Source organism: Falco naumanni, chromosome W (assembly GCF_017639655.2).
Source record: "Falco naumanni isolate bFalNau1 chromosome W, bFalNau1.pat, whole genome shotgun sequence".
NCBI lineage: Eukaryota > Metazoa > Chordata > Aves > Falconiformes > Falconidae > Falco > Falco naumanni.
In genome coordinates, this window is record NC_054079.1 from 17,582,071 (window position 1) to 17,596,197 (window position 14,127).

The 14,127-nt window shown below is 42.2% G+C and overlaps 1 pseudogene; it reads right to left on the reverse strand.

Annotated features, from left to right (window-relative positions):
* LOC121080423 overlaps positions 1-14,127 on the reverse strand; it is a 191,845-nt pseudogene that overhangs the window by 18,977 nt on the left and 158,741 nt on the right.

Genomic DNA, 14,127 nt, shown 5'->3' on the forward strand with positions numbered 1-14,127 from the left:
AGCAGTGGGCTCAGAGACATCGCAGCACCTAAGGAACAACAGGAAAGGAAACTACTTCCCATATGGACATAACCCCAGAGGCATTAAATCCTCAGCATGAGCTGGTTTACAGAGCAGGCATTGGTGAAGGAGTGAGGAAGAAGAGCCAGAAAAGTGGTGTGGATGTAGCAGTGTAGAAGGACTTTCCTAGGTCCTGTCCACAGCTCTCACAGCCTGGGCACGCAGGAGAAATGGGAGGATCTCTGCAGTGATGGCTCATCAGCCTTTTCCCTGAATACTGTTGGGTGGTGGATCCTGATCCACTGTGAAAGCCACAGCTGCTCTACCACTCAACTTTTGGTGCTTGCGGAAGAGCCAGAGCAGATCTGGTTTTATCCCCTTGACACCCTGACCAACAGTACTAGGAGAGCAAGGGCTCATAAACCAATCAACTACACAAATGCCCTAGAGAGCACTGTGTGGGCTTTGCTGCAGTGACCCCAGTGCAAACCAGGACCGCTACATTTGTCTCCATTACTGCTTTGGGGCAGAAGGGAAGCAATTACATGGCTGAGCAGTTCCTGCTTGATTATGCAGGTCTCTGGCTTTAAAATAGCCTGGCCACCACTGTGCCCTTGTGAAGATCCCCTATCACCATAACAAGCGTTCAATGTTTGTAACAAAAGGTACCTTGCTCCAGGCCTGTTTTGCTGCCACTGAAACCCCCATCAGCCAACCTGCCCTAATAAAACCCGTGGTTATGCCATGTAGGCTCCTTAATGGTCCGCAGCTGGAAGTGGCATTTTCAATAGCATGCAAAACATTTCAAATGTAATTAGAGGAGGAAAAGAGCTTTGGGGAAAACAGAATCATTTTGCTTGCTTGACTCTGTATAATATAGTGTCATGCAGGGAAACGTATTCTTTTCCCCAAGTACCCTTAGCCAAAAGAGCAGTTATTTGTCCCATTTATCTTTCTTTCCAAAAGGGCCCAAGCTGACAACTGGGTGATACTGGGCCAGGACCCTCTGTGTATGTCTGCAAAACCTTCACAGGACCATCCTGTCTTTTTCCCAGGTGATGCTCACAGTCTGTGCTTTCCTGATGTTGGACAGACAGGTTGGATTGTAAATTCCTTGTCATGCACATCTGCAGTGATTAATGCAATTGAGTCTACTTTAGAAGTAGTAGATATAACACAGATAATGACATTAACACTTCATTTAAATAAAATCCCAACTTGCAGCACCAGAATTTTCCTTTGCCCCTCTTGGGAACAGGCACCACTTGCCCCAGCCTGAATATTCACCCCTAAAATTTTAAGCTATTCTGACACATGCAGAAACATGGGAAGATGGGAGAAAAAGAGTGAGGATGAACTGGGTCTGGTGGATTCACCACGTACCAGGCACCTGGTCCCTGACCTTGCTTTAGTGAATACCGACTATTCCTTGCAGATTGAAGAGCTGTTGGGATCAATCCTGTGCTGCCAGAACCACATCCAAGCTTGGATACACACATGTCCATGGAAGTTAAACTGCCTCCACTCTTTGTACCCTTATTTAGTGACTTTCTATTTCTTGTCTATCTGTAGCAGATATGCTTTGGCTGATCAAGGATAATAGTTGTCATTACCGGTGCTTATGTTCCCATAGGAGTAAAAGAAAAATCCTGCTTGGGACACTGACTGCTCAGGGGCCAGTGAAGAATTGCTGCTGCCCAGCCATTCACAACCATCAAGCAGCACGGCTCGCCCCCCTAATTACATTATTTTTTTTTTAAATTGTCACATTTTCTGAAATGTAAAGCAATGACCATTGCAAAGACAGTTCACTAGCCTTGTGTCCCTTGATGTTTTTTATCCCCTGCCTGGTTAGATAACCACTCATCCCTAAACCTCACCACATGAGACATCACCCAGGAAGGGGTGGGAGTTTTGATAGCAGCATCAGATTGCTAGAACCGGAGCATTAATTGTGAGGTGTTAAAATTGTAACACCTATCTTGGCATCAGTACATCACAAAACACTTTAAGGAGGTGAATAATTTTTATCCCTAATTTACATAATTGAAAATGAGGTACAGGGATGTGATTTACGCAAGGTCATTCAGCAAGCCAGTGGCAGAATAAAAATAGATCCATTTTGTATATCTCTCCTTTAGGATCATATTAGTTCACACCACAACATTTCTCATCAGAACAGACAAGCAATGCAAAACCTCTCACAACATTTGACAAAGTAAAAGCTTAACACTTGGGACAGTTTTAGAAAATAGGTCCCCTGCCCCTCGCACCCTGTTGTCCATGCAACTTGTTCAGTCCAGGATTTGACTCGGGTCAAAACCACCCATAAATTACTCTCAGACAAAAAAACCCCACACGTCTTACATAGAAACTACTACACTTAATAGCTCAGAGCAAAGATATAACAGTTTCTCAGATGATATTCTTGCAATTGAAGCATGTTTTGTGTTTTATTGAGGCATACTTGATGCGAAAGCATTTAATGAGGATGCAGAATAATTTGTTCCCAAGAGGAGCAAAGGAAGCTTGTAGAAAAGCTTTTACAGAATTGCTAATTCTACAGCTGTATCTGGCCTTTTGGGCTCTTTCCACTCTGTGGTGAAGGGTTCTGCAGTTACAGGAGATTGGGAAGAAATAAATGACTGTGCAAGGTCAACGCTGAAGTCTTTGCCTTCTCTCTAAACTTGCTGGTTTATTTGCTTACATTTTTTTTTCCTACTTTATGTCAGCTCTGAACTGTGAGATCTTTGCAGTGTCTTCTGCTTGTGCCGTGATGCCTGTAGCACATCTTTGTGATAGGACTGTTGAGCGTAAGGAAAACACTCACCATGGAAGAGAGAGGAAGGTGCATGGCATGTGAGGAGGGCTCTGGGGGTCGGTACTGGGGTCTCTTGAGGGGCTGAAGCCACATTTGGGCAATCTGAAGGACTAAGCAGCCATAGTATGGTTGCTGGTGTGCTACACCAGTCTGCAGCATGCATGCCCATTTGTGCCTTGTCTAAGGTGTTGACTTCAATCCATCCAGAAGGACGCAGGAGCTGTCATTGTCTTCCTCTGTACTGAGCCATCAACAGAACAGGGGGAGATGATGGACTCTACTCTCCTTGGGCAATTCTACACATCCATTTCTCTTCCTCTCACTTTTTATTTAAAGCAGAAACTATTCAACAAATCTGTCCCGTGGATCAACAGAGTTTATGAGGCAGCAGTCAAGCACTGAGAAGAGGGCTTAAAAAAGCCCTTCTCAAGTCTGAGAGCTGAACACATCCTTACAAAGGGCTAAAAAGGCAGATCTTTAGGTTTCTTCTAATAATTTATGGCCTACAGGTGCCCAAAAGCTTTGGAATCATGTCCATGAGTTGCAGAAACATCTCTCTGGAAAAGCCTTGTGCTGTGAGGTTAAGGCCTGGGCAATTTAAAATCTGATCCAAGATACTGCTCCTTAAAAAGGTAGTTCCTTCAGAAGAAGAAAAGGAAAAACAAGGGTATGTTAATGTTTTTGACTTGGGTCCAGATCAAGAAAGGGGAATAAGATACTTTCTCCACTGGAAGAGCTACCCAAAAGGAGTCGCCGGGGCAGTTAGGCTACTTAAAACTCAGTTAGACAATGTCATAGCAGTTGGTGCAATTGAGAGGAGAGCCCTGTTGAGGCAAAGAAGTTGGGCTGCATAACCTTGTTATTTACCTCAGTCTTTGCTCCTGTAATAACACAGAGAAGTCTGGTTTATCCATAATTAGACTCTTCCTGGCTCCCCTTGGCTGATGGAAACTGAGATAATCAAGACTCTGAAATTAATGACTTCAGAAAGACTGCTTATCATTGGGGTTCAAATCTGCTTGGGCAGATGAAGGAGCTAAATCCAGATTCCACATATCTCCTTGTTGCAAGGAGAAAAAGGCAACAACAACAACAAAAACAAAAAAAAAAAAGGGAAGAAAAAAGCTTTTTCTGGGTAAATAATTCTATTACTGAGATACTGAGAAACTTTAAGCCATTCTTCCAGAATGGTGATTTAGCCCTTAAACCAGAGAAAAAAATTGAGGCCTATATTTAGAAAGCCAGCATTTCTCCAGCCCTACAGATACTGATCTTGCATAAATGTAGAAGAAATGAACTGAGATATGAGGAACTACATAGTGCCTATCTGAGATCAGGAGATGGGGAGTCTGGAAATGATTAAATTTTCTCAGAGAGTCTAAATATATTGGGTCGAACATCAGTATCTCAAACTAAATAGGGGCAAGATAAAAAGGCATGGAGCAAAACCTAAAACTAAATTTCATTCACAGCAATTAATTGTTACCAGTCTCTCGCTGGTGAGGTCTAAACACCTAAAAAACTGAGGAATAAGTTCCTTGACATGGTAGTTGTGAAGTCTCTAAATTGCCTGTTTTCATATGAGCACCAACTTCTTCCCTAATCAATTTTACTGAAGTCAGGGGAATTAGATGGGGGCTTAATTCCTCCTTTATATCTCCTACAGAGATGCCACTCAGCAGTTTTTGTGGGGAAAATGGCATTTAAAAGCATTAAAGTGGGAACATAAAACTGACATGCTTTTCCAGAGAAGGCAAATGCAGCGTCTGTGATTTAACGATGAGCAATGGGGTAGATCAGTGTGAGACTGTGTCTTCTGCAGAGCATTGGCAGGGAACCATTTAGTCCAAAAAGAAAAAAAAAAAAAAAAAAAAAGAAAGAATGATCAACATCTGATGCCTGAAATGGTAAATACAAGCACATTTTTCCTTAATACCCAAAGTTCCCCAAGCATCTGACAAAAAACATACATGACTCTCAACCCCCGACCCTACTATTCCTTTCCACAAAAAATGGAGCCAGGAATTTCTAACCAGTGGCACAGCCAATTTGTATAAATTATATAGAAAGAGCAAGCATATATGCAAAGGAGAGCAATATCTTGAGATCCCAGTAGTAATAAATACTCTACCCACCCAACAAACTGTCATGCTGCATTGTGTGAAGTTTTAGATAGGATATGCCTTTCACATGACTAATGCAGGAACAATGAAGGCAGCATATGTTATGATTTAAACTACAGTTGTCCTTTCTGGGAGGAAAAACAAGTACATTTTTGCTGAACAAAACCTGAGCATGTTGTTTGTCCAAGGCTTAACCCTGCAGCCAGCGAGGTCTCGTAAAGCCGTATTAACTCTTACTTGTAAACACAAACCAGTGATACGAGGGAAATAAGGAATGAGAATATGAGGTTGCAATGTGTATTAATATTTCAGGTTCTGGACACATGGTTTACTATTTTAGCTGACCTATGGTGGCTATCTGGGTACATGCTTTTAGCCCACAGCAAATTTAAACTAATTGAGCCTATTTACTGCTTAGCCTAAGGCTAAACTCTGTCACTTTGCCACTAACGAAGAGCATGTAGATAGCCATTACCATAACTCAGCTGCAAGGTGGTAACTCCCCAGTCTGTATCAGTATCATCAGTGGCACGGAGAAGGTGAACTGTGATCACTTGTGCAAGAAAGAAAAGCCAGCAAAACCACCTGGATTAACGGGGGTTTGCTTGTCATGTCATACAGCAGAGAGCGGACCCATGGGACTCATTTCCATGGAATGCTGTGGGTGCTAAATGTCTCCTGGAGCATCTGGACAGGCACTTGAACGAGAAAATTCACTTATGGACAAGAATAGTACTCATGTCAGGAGATGCCCTGAGCTATGTGTAGTAAGATGCAGAGGACTGGGGAAAGATTACACACGCTCACTCAGTTCCTCCTCTTCCTCGAGCATCCAGTGCTGCTGCTGTTGGAAACAGCTGCCAGGCTTGACCGACCCTGATCCAGTTCTCATTTTCCTACACCCCAGCCTGTTCACGTGCCTGAGCCCTAAGGATCAGCTCTCATCTGGTGGGTGTATTTCATTCTGTTAGCACAACCATCCATTGGGGAGCCACAATGCCTCTTGAGGAAAATGTTCATTTTGTAGACATCTTAGATGGTAATATATCTGAAAATGAATCTGCAAGTCCATGTTGATTCCTTGCTGCTCTCAGGACATCTGAACCACCCTTGCAACTGCAGATTAACTCTCTATTATCAGATCAACTATTATCTATTAACTATTTTATTTTGTATATTGCTATACAATATATTTTATGTGTTATATTATATATCGTATACTGTATATACTATATATAATATAATACATAGTATATACAATTTAATATTATATCTATTAACTATCAATTATCTATTAATTAACAGATAATCTATTATCAGATTAACTAAAACTCTACTGGATATTCTGATAGCCCTTTCCATTTCTGCATCCGAACTGTAGATTCAAAAAATAAGTGTTTTGGCAACTAATACCAGGTAAAAGCACCTCCCTTACTGTGTTCAGCACCAGCTATATAATATGATACTACAGAGGTTAATCAATTAATGAGTGTGCATGATGACATATAACCCCAGCCCAGCCGTAAACCAGCAGCCCCAGTAAAACCACGTGAAGGTTGGGTAGTACTGCTGCCATTCCTCTCAGGACTTTGACAAATGCTACTGCCCAAACCGCCTTGTTAATACTGATCCAGGTGGGTCTACGGGAGCCATCAGGCTTCACCTTTGGGCTGCAGCAAGGGCCAGCCATTAGCAAGCAAGTCATTGTCAGTGCAAAATCATCTTTTTTAGATGAAGATGGGATAGGACAAGATGTCATCACAGCAGGGGGAGCGACACATTTGTTATAAGATGCTGCTTGGTGCCTGAATAACAACACAAATGACTGTGACAGTGGTACCAAGTGCTGCTCTGCTGTTTGTGAAACCACTTAGGGTGTCCGGCAGCAGGGAAATGTCAGAATCTCTCTCAACAGGGCACTGTACACTCCCTGGCTGAGGTGCAGTGTCTTTTAATAAAGACAGACACAGATATTTATTCCTGTCTTCTACAGCTCACTATGTTACGTCACCCTGCATTACCCCATGTGTCAGTGTCAGGCTGATAGCATTAAATTGCTAGGAAAGTGCCATACTGGCCTGTGAAAAAGTTATTACATTAATGGAGTTGGAGTGTTGGGATAACTGGCTGGATGGCTGTGCTTTGGAGGAGCTATCATCATCTGTGCTCCAGCAGTGGCTATAAGCTTAGGCTGAAGGTGGGGCCACATTGGAGCAGATGCTACACCAGCTTGCAGAGGAAACGGTGTCCTGCATGAAGGGGGTATGTCTAGACAGGCAAGCTGGGGGACAGGATCCAGGTAAAACCCTTGAGATGATGCAGGCTGCAGCAGAGCTGGGAACAGTGCCCTCAGCCTGCCCCATGTCCATGGATCAGGATGCCTTTCCTCGAGTGAAAATGTTGGCCCAACCTCTCCCACCCTCCCAATCACTGCCCTGACCTTTGTTGTTGTGCCAGATCTGCACTTTGCAGAGATCTTCCAGGCTCAGCATGTCCGAGAAGCTGAATTCATCCATATGGTTCCTCTCTAACTTGTTAGACTTGTTGGACTCTTTCAGAGCCAGGGTCCTGCTGTGCCCATTCTCCCCAAACAGGATCAAGGACACGTTGGCGTCGGTGCCTGCTCCTGGAAGGAAAGAGCAAATCACATCGTCAGAAGCTAGCCTGATATACAGGGGTGACCCCCAGCCTCCAGTGGCATGGAAATGGAGGCAGCAAAGGCAGGCTGGGAGAGGCTGCAGTGATGCTCAGGTTTCTCTGGGCATAGTCAATGAATTTCAGTGCAGGATTCTGCAAAGAGGACACGCCATGGTAGCTAACAAACCAGTTCTTCCAGCCTGTCCCCCAAATACAGCTGCATTTCACCCTTGCATTCAAGGTACAGTGACCATGATGCCAGCAGTACTAAGGGGAAGCAGGAGTGCTGATGGAGCACTGTGCATCGCATCACTTTGAGGAGGCTGCCAGTGTCGTGACTCCCATTTTTCCAAGGTAGCTTAGGAAGTGACTTACCTAGAAATCTATGAAAGAGCATTAAAAGAACATATTTAAACTTTTCTAGCTACAAAGTATTAGTGCACATTGGCCTGGGCTTCCTACTGGGCCACAGTCCGTTTTCCACACTGTGGTCTTCTGCAGTCCCACAACCTCCTCCAAGCTGTCCTGTGGCACCCAGGACGTGTCTCTGGGCTCTGTCTTGTGCTGCTCTCTCTATGTTGTACGGCACAGGGATTTGAAAGCAAAGTGCAGATCGTCAACCAAACCACTACAGCATCTTATGACCCCCCTTTCTCCTCCCGTAGGTCTTCCTTCAATATTCCTATTTCTCAAAACACTGTCCATGCTGCATTTAATGGAAAAAGCCCCAGTTTCTCATGCAATATTTTGCCCCACCAGCTCCCACCTTATGTACTTGTTAGGAAAAAAATAATTTCTAAGATGATCTTTATTACCTGATATTAAATTCCATATGCCCATTACTGTCCATACTTTGCTGCAGAAAATAGCCATGCTGTCAATTTTCCTGACTTTTAGAGAGTTCAAGGCCAAACCACCACCTGCAGTGACCTTATGAACATTTTAGCTGAAAGTGTTACAACAATTTTACCTGGCATTACTTCTAATTTGACCAAAATTATTGCTTTTTAGTTTTGATGCCATAATAAAAAAGCAGATTCATAGAAAGATTTGATTTGATTCCATGCGGGCAGACATTCATTGCTGTGTCAGAACCAAAGCCCTTACATTTTAGAAAATGAAAATGAGATAATCAAACCCAAATCTGTCTTATAAAGACACTCAGCGTCTGCTGCCCTCGGTTAGATAGCCCAGCTTTGAAATCTCTAACCACCTGCCAAGCCTTTTCTTACACAAGGGTATTGTAAATTCACTTTAGGCCACACGAACAGTATTTCCCACAGCTCCATTCACAACACAATGCAGAGACAAAGTTGAGGGGGGACACAAAACTTTTTGAGAAAGCTACCACTGCTTTGAAATAATTATTTGAATACAGAAATTAGGAAGAATTCACAATTCTTCTTATAGAAGGACTGAAAAAAAAAAAAAGAAAAAAAAAAAAGGAGGAGAAAGTCATATAGAGAAAAGGCAAAGGAACATGTGGTGTTTACGTGAAAAATTGCCTGTGTTAAATCAGGGCTGATTTTCAGCAGATCCCTAAGAAGGACTTAAGGATGAGAAAGCATCAGGGATTCAGGCAGTTCATCTGGCAGTACCTTGTATGACCCTAAAGCTTGCTGAGGTGAGGAACAAAGCAAACTGAAGTCCATTTCCTTACAAGGAGCAGGCTCCCAATTAATGCAAGGTCTCAAAAAGCACAGAACCAACTGTTTCTTAGCAAAACCTTCCCTGCAGGAAGAAGCTGATGAAGGCCTCATGCCATGACATTTCCCTCAGAAGCAATTAGCAGGAGACGGGGAAGAAAAGAACAGAAATTGCTGAATCAATGTACGTTTCACCTGTTTGGGTCCCTGTTTTTTGTTGTTGTCGTTGTTGTTTTTAATTCCAGGAAACTGCCAGGTATATTTAGGAACTGTAACCGATTTGACAGATGAAGAGGTACTGTGGTTGCACAAGCCTCAGCTGGCAACCAGTGCAATAGCACATGGGTTGATACTGGGGTCTGCAGCCCTGAACTTTGTCATCAACAGCCTAAGCAATGACAGAGCGCATCCTCAGTGGATTTCCAGCTAACGTTAAATTTGGGGGAGTGACTGACGTGCTGAATGGCAGAATTCCAACCCAGATGGACCTTGAGAAGCTTGAGGACCAGGCAAGCAGAAGTCCCATGAAGTTCGGCAAGGAGAAATGCAAAGTTCAGCATCTGGGGTGGAATAAACCGTGCATGTGTACGTGCTAGGAAGTTGAAGAAGACCCAAAGGTTACAGCAGTAACATTCATATTCAGGTTGAATCTGAGCTAACAGCAAGTTCTCCGTGTTCAATGCAAATGGTATATTGGGCTACGTCAGGAGGAGCATGGCCAGAACCTGAAAGGAAGGTCTTATCTCCTTTGCTCAGCACTGAGAAACCCATACTTTCACAATGCTGCCAGTTTGAATTCCTGGGTCATGTTGAGACACTGAGGGCTCAGCAGATGGTTGCCAAGATGGACAGGAGCTGGGAAAACAATGCTGAGGAGAAGCCAAGGGAGATGAGCTGGGGCAGGTGAACAAGGGCCCCTTGATGACATGGAGGGACAGTGACAACGATGACAGGGTCATGTACTGTGGAGATGTCAGACCATACCCCAAGAAGCCACAGTAACAAGTTGCTAAGGAGGTTCAGGCATCAGGAAAAAAATGTTTCTTATGATAACAGAACAGGTCTGTATCAGGTGCCTGGGGAGGTGGTGGCATCACTATCCCTGGAGGTCTTCAAGACTCAGCTGGGCAGTCTTAGCTGATAGCTGATGTGACCTAGTGCTGGCAATAGTCTTTTGAGAAGGAAGATGGATGAAATAATCTCCAGAGACCCCTTCCAACAAAAGTGTCTATGATTTTAGGATTTTTATTGAAATGCATAATTTTTAAACAAACTGGGGGCTTGAGTCACAGCCTTCCGAGGCCAAAGAATGACCTTGTTTTGACTTAACAGAGACTTGGATAAGGCACTAGGAACTGACACCAACTGTCCTAAATTATGTAATTTGTAGGCTGTAGCTGAACTGTCAACATACTATTTAACCTTATAACAGCAGAGATAAAAACCTTCTGCTTCATTAATGCTTGGAAAATGAGAAAGCAGTATTTATTCTTTCTCCATCTTTGTTGCATTACCATGTACCTGATGCCTGCATACAGAATACAGAAAGTCTGCATAAATACAAATGAACCAACGAGGACATTTTTGTGCCACAGAAAGAACCATCAGGTTGCCTGGCTCTGTTGCAGCTGTGTCTGTGGGTCATTGAGGAGATTGAGGCACAGACTCCTGAATTTGACCAGAAGACCCTTTATTAGTCCAAAACCCACGCTTATATAACCTCGTTTTTTGATCACATGCAACATACTAAAATATCATTGGTTAATCAATACTGTTCACACACTTCTTGGCTACATATAATTGGTTAATTACTAAGTTACAAACACACTGAACTTGTTACGGTTTTTTCCCTCTCTTCTTTCTTATCTCTGTGAGTTTCATGTTCTCAGCCAGCTGCCGATGTGGCATCACGCATCCACTCCAGCCTTGCTTCATATCCTGATTGTCTTCTAGGCGTTCAGCCAACCTTATCTTTCTTTCTTCTTTTAGCCTTCAAGGTCCTTCACAGGCATCGTGGCCTCCAGCACTTGCCATAAAGCTCTCTACAATTCCCCCTTCTTTATTTTTAACAGAAACAACATACAGGTTAAACTGCTTTTGAATCATAGATCTTATACAATTCAACATACATGGAATAATCATCAATTAACTACAATTACCAATAACAACATTCCTCTGTGTATTGTAAGCTCCTGCAACCATCTGGTGATTCCCCACGACTTAAAACGATTCCGCAACCAATCTCCCAATAGTTCACTCTGTAAGTCCTTTGACATGTCCTTCAATTTTTGTAACTGACTGTGAATCGACTCTGAATGGTCCGAAAGTTTCATACAACACATTCCTTAGTAACGTTCACTATAGGCTACTCTCTGCTGTTCATGATGTTTCCTTCTCTTCTAGAGGCGAGATCACATTCCTCCTTTGTTTCTGTCTCATCCTAGTTTCTTCTCATACTCCCTCAAAGTTATTTAACTCTTTGCTGCAGGATCTCAGCTGCACATCATTCAAAGCAAGGCCACAGCTGCACATTATCAATGTCAAAACAACCCTCTGTCTCTGTTCTGTACAATTTCCCCTTTTTGTTTGTTTGGGGGTTTTTTTGCCTTTTTTTTTTTTTTTTCAAAAGTTTGTTTTAACACATTATGGACTCTTCATTCCTCTTTTTTTTTTCCTTTTTTTAAAAAATCATCACTTAATTACCAATTTTAGCCTTATTTTATGTGTACATGTGTACATTTCAATCAGGTTCACAAAATGTAAAACTTTTGTTATCAGCGCATTTCATACAGAGTTCAACGTATAGGTTTATGATTATTTATAAAAACTTGCAATAAGCTATGGAAATTTTATGAAAATATTCCATCAGAAACTTCTAATCAAATAAATGAGCATGAGAAATTGTGTTTAACTTTCAAATTCTATATATAAGCTGCTAAGAAACATTTTCTATCCTAAAAAAAAGATAAAACCTACTTAAAAGCTCTTAAAATCTTGCACTTGGGCGAGTGTTCCACTGTGTCTCCATTCTAAAGCATGGAAGTGAAAATTGTGTAGAAGAAAGTTTTACTTTAAATAATTGTTCAACTGTTATTGCTGCTTTTCAAAGAACCTGAAAGCATACAATGAAAACTTAGAACTAAAACAGCTAAACGGACACCTTTAGATTGTTACTGGAATTAAATGTAGAAGTTAACTATAAAAGTTTCTCAAAATGTTCTGGTTGCTTTGTGTTGGTTGTTTGTTTTTATAGATATCTATATCTATATAAATATACACAAACAGGGAAATAAAAACATTGCTTAAGAAAAAGGAAAGATAATAGTATACAGTATTTACAGCTTAGTCACCCTTTTCTTTTTTTTTTTTTTGTGTGCAACCAGAGACACTTTACCATAACAGAGAAGCCCCTATTTACATCTCTGAGCCCAGACGCAAACTGCAGCTGCATGCACCACCAGGCTCAGGGCAGAAATCATTCATGCAGTTACATAGCTATATGTCACTACAAGCATGCAGACACCTATTTATCACTAGATAACCATGTTCATCTTTCCTATTCTCCTTCACAATACCCAGCTGTTCTCTCATCTCTTGTTAGGTCAGATATTCTCCATCTTCCTCTCCTATATCTCTCTTCAGACATTCTCTGCCCTCTTTTGCTTGTTAATTGCGACGAGGCAAAGGTTATGCGTAGCTGGGTGACCATGACCTGATTTAGGTTACAATCAACTAAACGCTGAATACAGGAAAAAAAGCATGAGAGATATAAGGCAAACATCACTAAGGTGGTTAAAGATAATTATAATAAATCCTGTAACACTTTTGATCCATGGCCCAAAGTTTCCCAGCCGTGAGAAGAGACCAAAGGCATCCCACCCGTGGCTCTGCTGCAGATCTTTGTTTAAGGCTTTTAAGTTTTGTATGCTTTTGTGGTTTGATTCAGAGTGGTCACTCAGATTCACATAACACACCCTATCAAAGTCTTCACATTCATGTCCCTATGCTAATAATAACAATCAATAGCAACTCAGTTCTGTACAAAATACGACGGACAGAATCACCATCTGTTTAATAAGCCAGAAAAAAAAATAGTATTTGTAGTATTACTTTCTTTAGCAAGCTAGCAGTCTAATTTACTAAGCAAGTTAAGAGTGTGTACTATTCTTACAGAAGAGATTAGAGAGGCAAAATCATGTTACAGTGCATTCCAGAACTCAACCTGAGAGTTACAGTCTGCTGTGACTTCTGCGTTATAATCATCTGACGCATGTTTGGGTTGCAATTGTGAAAGTTGCTCATTTACAATTATAATTGGCATTATCATAGCCAGTTGTTTTAAAAGCAACCCTTGAGATTCCTCATGCTAGACTTGTTGTTGCAAAATATTCTGAAGCCGATCAATAAAGTTAGTATATGACTCTCTAGGACCCTGCAAGACTGTGGTGAGACTCTGGTGTCCGGACTGCCTTAATAGCCATCTCCTTCATTTGCAAATAGTTGTCCCTGGGATACCGAAGAGGATTCCCCGTGGAGAGTCGGCCAAGTCATGACAATCACACCAATATGGCTAAATGCCGTGTTCACTTTATTAAACAAACAGGTCATATTTATAACTTAAACCGACCGCTCACACGACACAGGTGATTGGATAAAAGTCTCTGGCGACGTGGGTGTCCGTGTTGCTGATCGGTGAGCATGCTGCAGGCGCCTGATCAGAGTGTGCAGATGAGAGTGTGTTGATTCCGTGGTTCCCAGGACTTGCTCTGCACCTGGCTTCTTGTTTGTGCATAGCTTGTCTTCTTTCTCACCCTGCTTGTTCCCAGGACAATTTAAAGTTGCTTTGCAGCTCTAACTAACAGGCCTGGGTTGTCCAACCCAGACAATGGTAACATATGTC